Below are 7,624 nucleotides of genomic sequence, written 5' to 3' on the forward strand. Positions count from 1 at the left end.
GTACTTGAGCTAAATTGACACTCTTATTAAGCATAAAAAATAAATTAAAATTAAAATTAAAAATTAAAAGTTTCTTTTGTCTTACTTAGAAACTTTCTTCTTGGAAGATTACATTAAATTAATATCCCAAGAAAGGTTGGAGGGGTCACAAATGGTCCCGCTTAAATTCTAATCTCCTTAGACAAATTTAATTTAATGTATTAATTTAAGAAAATAATTTCAAAGTACGCCATTTATTAAAAAATATGAAAAATCAAGGGTTCATTAAATTAAATATAGCTTCAATTCTCTCAATTTCACCATCCCAATAGTGTTTGAGACGTTGACCATTACCTTTAAATATACCTCCATTGTTGTCATACAATTCTACAACTCCATATGGATAAACTCTATGAATGGTATAAGGTCCTTTCCATCGCGATTTCAGCTTTCCTGAAAATAACCTAAGCGTTGAATTAAACAACAACACTTTCTGACTTTCTTTGAATTCACAAGGCTGTATATGACTGTCATGCCATCTCTTAATCTGTTCTTTGTACATCTTGGCATTCTTGTATGAAAATAACCTCAACTTCTTAAGCTCATCAAGCTGTAACATTCTTCTCTCACCAGCTTACTTAAGATCCAAATTTAATTATTTCAAAGCCCAGTGAGCTTTATTTTCCAACTCAAGTGGAAAATGAAACGCCTTTCCCAAGACTAACCTATAAGGAGTCATCCCTAACAGAGTCTTAAAAGTAGTTTGATAGGCCTATAGATCATCATCAACCCTTCGAGACCAATCTTTTCTATTAGATTGCACTACCTTTTCAAGGATTCCTCTGATCTCACAGTTTACCTATTCAAATTGCCCATTTGACTGTGGATGATAGGCAGTAGCAATCTTGTGTTCCACATCGTGCTTGTCAAGCAACCACTTAATCCATATATTTACAAAGTGAGATCCTTCATTGCTAATTATAGCTCTAGGAGTCCCAAACCGTGTAAATACATGCTTATGTAGGAATCGCATGACAACCTTAGCATCATTCGTTAGGTATGCCTCAGCTCCAACCCACTTGGATACGTAATCCACAGTTACTAAGATATACCTATTACTATAAGAAGAAGAAAATGGACCTAAAAAATCAATGCCTCATACGTCAAATAATTCTACATCTAAAATGTTTGTCAAGGCATCTCGTTCCTCCTTGATATGTTTCCGATCCTTTGCAATCTATCACAATTTTTCACATATGCATATGCATCCTTAAACACTGTAGGCCAAAAGAATCGTACTTATAAAATCTTCACTCCAATGCAAGAACCACCAAAGTTACCCCTCTTGGAGATGAATGACAGTGATACAAGATCTCATCAATTTCATTTCCAGCTACGCACTTCCTGATTATGTTATCTGCATATTGTTTAGTAAAAAATGGATCCTCCCAAAAATAATACCTATTATCATGAAGGAATTTCTTCCTTTGTTTGTATGTCATTTATTGAGGTATTATACCACATGCTAAATAATTCACACAATTAGCAAACCAAGGTATTTCATGAATTCGGCTTACCTCGAAGATATGTTCATCTAGAAAATTTTCATTGATTGGAACAAGTGAACGAGTTACCTCATTTTGTTCCAACCTTTATAGATGATCGGCTACTTGATTTTCAACACCTTTTCTATCTTGGATCTCAAGGTGAAATTCTTGGAGTAGAAGTATCCATCGACTTTGCCTCAGTTTAACATCTCTCTTTGTGAGTGAGTATTTAATGGCTGCTTGGTCAGAAAAAATAGTGACTTTTGAACCTATGAGATAAGAACGAAACTTGTCAAAAGAAAAAACTATATCAAAGAGTTCTTTTCCAATCACCGTATAATTGAGTTGGGATCCTATCAAAGTTTTGCTTGCATAGTAGATCAGATGAAACACATTGTTTCTTCTTTGACCCATTACAACTCCAACAGTGAAATCACTTGCGTCATACATCAACTCAAAATATGAGTTCCAATTAGGTGTAATAATTATTAGGGTTGAGATTAACTAATTTTTCAACTCTTCAAAAGCTTCTAAACATGCTTTGTTAAAATAAAAAATAGCATCTTTCTCTAATAGCATACACAAAGGCTTAAAAAATTTTGAAAAATCTTTTATAAACCTTTGGTAAAAATTAGCATGGCCTAAGAAACTTCAAAATCCTTTAACAGTGACTGGTGGTGGTAATTTTTCAATTACATCCACCTTCGCTTTCTCAACTTCAATCCTGTTTCTAGAAATTTTGTGTCCTAAGACAATTCCCTCATTAACCAAGTGGCATTTCTCGCAGTTAAGGACAATGTTTGTCTCATCGCATATTTTCAGTACCTTAGCCAAATTACTCAAACAAACATCGTAAGTTTTCCCAAAAATAGAAAAATCATCCATGAAAATCTCAACAAAATTTTCTACCATATTAGTAAATATTGCCATCATGCATCGCTGAAATATGGTAGCTGCATTACATAAACCGAAAGGCATTCGCCTAAAAGCAAACGTACCATATGGGCAAGTAAAATTCGTTTTGTGTTGGCCTTTTAGGGCTACAACTATTTGGTTATATCCCGAAGATCCTTCTAAGAAACAATAATATTCGTTACCTGCTAGTCAGTCTAACATCTGATCCATAAAAGGCAACAGGAAATGGTTCTTTTGAGTAGCTTTGTTCACTTTTCTATAGTTTATATAGATTCTCCAACCCGTGACAGTTCTCATCGGGATTAACTCATTACGTTCATTCTCAATAATCGTGATGGGTAGATAATTCTCGATTTAACCATTTGATCACTTCCTTTTACGTTACCTCTTTCATAATGAGTCTCCTTAGCCTATCAATTCTAGCTCTTTCACCCTCTTCTAGGATAATCTTTTGCATATAGAAGGAATGGCTTATTCCTCGAATATCAGCTATGGTCCAACCGATTGCCCTTTTAAATTTCTTTAAAACTTTCATCAGTTGCTCCTCTTGGTGTTTTGTCAGTTCTGCTGAAATAATGATATATGCAAAATGTGGAACTAATGAATACTTGGAAATGCTATGGCAAAACAAGAGTAAAAATGTAATGGAAATTATGAGAATTACTACAAGAATATTATGTAAATGAACAAATAAATAACTAATAATGATGTGGCAAAGATACTATGGCAAATAATAAAGGATATGTGATGTTGATTTGGAAGTTTGGGATTACTAAGAATCTACCCTTATTGCCAATAATTCCTCAGCAAAATTAGACTCAGTTTACTGCTCAGGAGAGTTCTAAAATGGTCTAATTTTTTCGAGAGAAAAAACCTCAAGTTACCTTGCTCATGTCTATAGGCCTTAATGTGGTAACCTTCATTATTTTCCTTCTGTATAAATGTTGCTCTATGTCTAGAGTCTACTGCAAGTATCAGTCAAGTACTTGCTCAGATCATTCAATATCAGTCCAACTAATCCTACCTTTTCAGAATTAGACTTAGTTTAATGACATGCTGAACAGTCCTCTATGAATAGGGATTGCACTCATACAAATTAGAAACAAAACAATTGAATGAAATAATAAATTGATTCAGATCCATGCTTCAACCATTAAAGAAAATAAAAGTTTCATCATGTAATCCCAACCCGATGAGATTTAGCTCATGGGTTGGCACATAAAATTCAAAACCAAAATAACATCCAACACCATTTTCATCATTCAATTCACGGAAGAAAAAAATAAGAAATATGGAAGACTTCGGGAAGACAACTTTCCCGTGTCCAATTCACACTCCACCAGCATAGTGTCCTGTGATGGTTGAGAGAGACTACTTTCGTCTTCCTCTTTCCATCTCTACTCAACCACTACCCTCTATTTTATCCTAAGGATCTCTTCCTTTTTCATTCGTTTAGGGTTTTCTCCTTTGGCTTTTTATAACTTTTTCCCTAGGGTAAATCCAACAACCCATGTTTATCTTCTCCTCTTTTTAAATTATTTTTCAACAACCTAAGATTATCTTCTCCTTTTTTTAAATTCTATTTTTCTAGGATAAAAACCAACAGCCCATGATTATCTTCTCTTTTTTAGGCAGATTTTTCTGGTACAAGTATAGTTGGGCTGAAACTGGTATGCGTTGAGTGTTGACTCGGTCTACCTAAAATTGCCACAGCATTCATGCTAGCAAAATGTCTAACCTTGACTCCTTTATTTCTGGTTGGTGAACTTGCTCCTGCACTTGAATAGAAAAATCCCAACAAGTAAGGAATAGAGTTTGAGTATGGGTGATAATTTCCTTGGAAAATAGAGACGACCTTAGTGGCCTACATCATGTAGTCGTTCAGAAGTTCGAGTCTCTAACGCAATTTATCCCATTAAATGCCAAAAATTAAGAATACATATTTTATTTTTGATAACATCAATTGAAACCCAAATTAAAGGTTCTAAAGTCCAAAATATGATGAATATATGTTTACAAGTAATTTTTTATTTATTATTTGTATGTAGAGGGTAATTTGGTAGAAGGAAAAATGAAAAACAATGACGGTAGTAAACCCTGAAGTATTGGGTGAATAGTAGATAGATGATGATACGTTAGCAGAAGCAAGAGTTAGCTAAGTGGAGAACAAGGGTTAAACCTGCTAGAATAGGTAATTCTTTGCTTTGATACTTTAATATAAAAAATAACAATATATAAACTAAATGCTGTTATTTTCAGGTCCATTCGGTGTTGCTGACTCTAATATGACTGAAACTCACGCTGGTAAAGTTGCGTTTCAGTAGTTTACCAAGACGGAATATTGGATCCGACTCATTCACAGTGGTTTCTCGTTGCTCTGACGACAGGACAGGCTTTGGAGGCTTTGGGAAATTTTCAACGCCATGGATCATTTGATTTCTGTGATGTCAGTTTCGCCCATGTTTTTCGTAAAGTGAATTGATTTGCAGACGCTCTCCCCAAAGCTGGTGTGGGATGGAACAGGATGTTTATGGGAATATGTGTTTTAGATTCTCTAGCATCATATCTTCCAACAATGTGACAGCCAAGGCTAGCATAGTGGGAGCCTAGTAAATCTGTTGAAGTTGGTCAGCATGAAGCCAACACTTGATTCCATACAGGCCATGAAGATCAAGCAAAGCTGGAACAGATGCAAGGGCTGCTGATGCAAGCTCATTTTGTTCATTTTGTTATATTTAGTTGATGAAATGAGTGTTAGTTCATTTCTAACTAAGTTAGCTTTCGATTGATGTAATTAGCTTATGTATGAGTTGTAAACACGCTTTGTATAAGTTTACAAGCTAAGATTTCAAGTTTCTATGTAATTAGTGGAGGTAGGTAATTACTTGTTGATTTTGACAAGCTTTATGCTTGAGTTATGTCTTGGCTTCAAGCCATTGTTTTATGCATGAATGAAATCAGTTTTGTTCATCAATATTCTCTAAAATTTCCTCACTTATTCTCTTCTTTCTTTAACTCGAATTTGTTTATTTGCTCAAGAAGTTTGAGGCTTGCTCGACAAGATACTTGCTTGAGTCGCTTGATTCTGTTGTTGCACCAACAATTGGTATCTAGAGCTTATTTCTTAAGGGACCATTATACAAATCCATGGCTTCATCAAGCTTTTCACCACCGCACCTCAAGTATTCAATGGAGAAGGCTATCACATATGGGTGGTCAAAATGAAGACTTACTGCAGAGCTTATGATCATAGGAGGTGGTCAACTCGGATGTTGAACCGGAACCACTTAGAGGCAATCCAACAGTGGCTCAGATCAGGCAGCATGCTGATGAGAGGACCAAGAGGCACAAGGCCATGTCTTGCATTCAGAACTCAGTGTCAGATGTGATTTTCACAAGGATTATGGCCTGTGAATCACCAAAACAGGCCTGGGATAAGTTGCAAGAAGAGTTTCAAGGGACAGAGAGGACAAGGCAAGAAAAGATTCTTGAATTTGAGGAGAGATTTGAGAATTTAAAGATGAAGGAAGAAGAAAGCATCAAGCAATATTCAGCAGGATTATGGCGTGGTTAATAGCATCGAGCTCCTTGGAGAGCGGTTTAATGAAGCTAGGATAGTGGAGAAAGTAATAGCAACTCTGCTGAGAGGTATGAGGCAAAATCTCATCTCTCGAGGACTCAAGGATCATCCACCATTTCCCTGACCGAGTTGATCAATGCTCTGATGCTCAAGAGCAGAGGAGAGCAAGTAGACTGGAAGAGCATCAAGAAGGTGCCTTTCAGGTAAGGACAAATCCTGCCTACAAAGGCAAGAAGGCCTGGAGAGACAAGCCAAAGAATGATGTCATGGGAAGAGAAGGTCAAACTTGCAAGCACTGCGGAAGAAATTTGGTCATCCGGAAGAAAATCTTGGTTCAATCCGGATCTTGTGTGTCAAGATTGTAAGAAGAAGGGTCATGTTGAGAGAGTTTGCAAGAGCAAGACCAAATCAAGACAGAACCAGTCTCAACAGATGAAAGCTGAGGCTCGAGTAGCTAAGGAGGACGGTGACCAAGAGGAGCAAGTCTTTCTTTGTGTCATGCTCGATTGCTCGGAAAGGCTTTCATCTGGTTGGCTCTAGACAGTGGATGCACCAATCACATGACACCGATCTTGCAATCTTCAAGTCTTTAGACAAAAGCTGTAGAACCAAAGTCAAAATTGGTAATGGGCACTTTATTCAAGTGAAGGCAAAGGTGATGTCTTGATATGCACTCCACAGTGCCAAAATGATCTCAAATGTGCTCTGGTGCACGAAATTGACGAAACCTACTCAAAGATAGCTCAATTCTTTGGAGAAAGGTTACTCTGTGGTGTTCAAGGACAAGCGATTGCCAAATCGTTGATCCAAGTGGATCCAAATTGATGGCGATCCTATGGTGATAAGAGCTTTGTGGTTGATGGACAAAGAAGTCGACATTGCCTACACACCACATCGATGAATCTAAGTTGTGGCATCAAAGGTGGGACATGCCAACTTCGGATCGATGGCGAATGGTCGAGAAGACTGGCTGAAAACTTCATCAACTCGGTGGACCATGATGATGTGTGTGAAGTGTGTCGACTAGGAAAAGCAGCCGATTGCCATTTCCCATGAATCAAGCACGGAGAGCCTCAAAAACTCCAAGCTGGTGCACACCGATGTGTGTGGCCCTATGAGGACCGAGTCACTAAGTGGAAGCAGTATTTCATCTTGTTTATTGATGATTTCTCTAGATATTGCCGGCTTTACTTCTTAAAACAGAAATCAGAAGTGGCCACTGTGTTTTGGAAGTTTAAAACTGCTGCTTTGAGATGTAAAGCAGTCGCAAGTCAAGACCATAAGGTCGATAATGGGACCGAGTACACCTCACTCGGTTCAAGCCTTCGTGATAAGGCAGGCATCAAACACCAGCTTACCAACACTTATACACCTCAACAGAATGGTGTAAGTGAAAGGAAGAATAGGAGCTTGATGGATATGGCCAAGTGCTTAATGATTCAGAAGAATCTGCCTAAAGCACTATGGGCAGAAGTAGTTAACACTGCAACATACATTCAAAATAGACTTCCAACCAAGGCTTTGGATCAGAAGACTCCATTCGAGGCTGGTTTGGCTTCAAGCCATCAACGGCTCATCGAAGGTCTTTGGATGCATATGTTAC

The sequence above is a fragment of the Gossypium raimondii genome, chromosome 3, assembly GCF_025698545.1.
Source record: "Gossypium raimondii isolate GPD5lz chromosome 3, ASM2569854v1, whole genome shotgun sequence".
Taxonomy (NCBI): Eukaryota; Viridiplantae; Streptophyta; class Magnoliopsida; order Malvales; family Malvaceae; genus Gossypium; species Gossypium raimondii.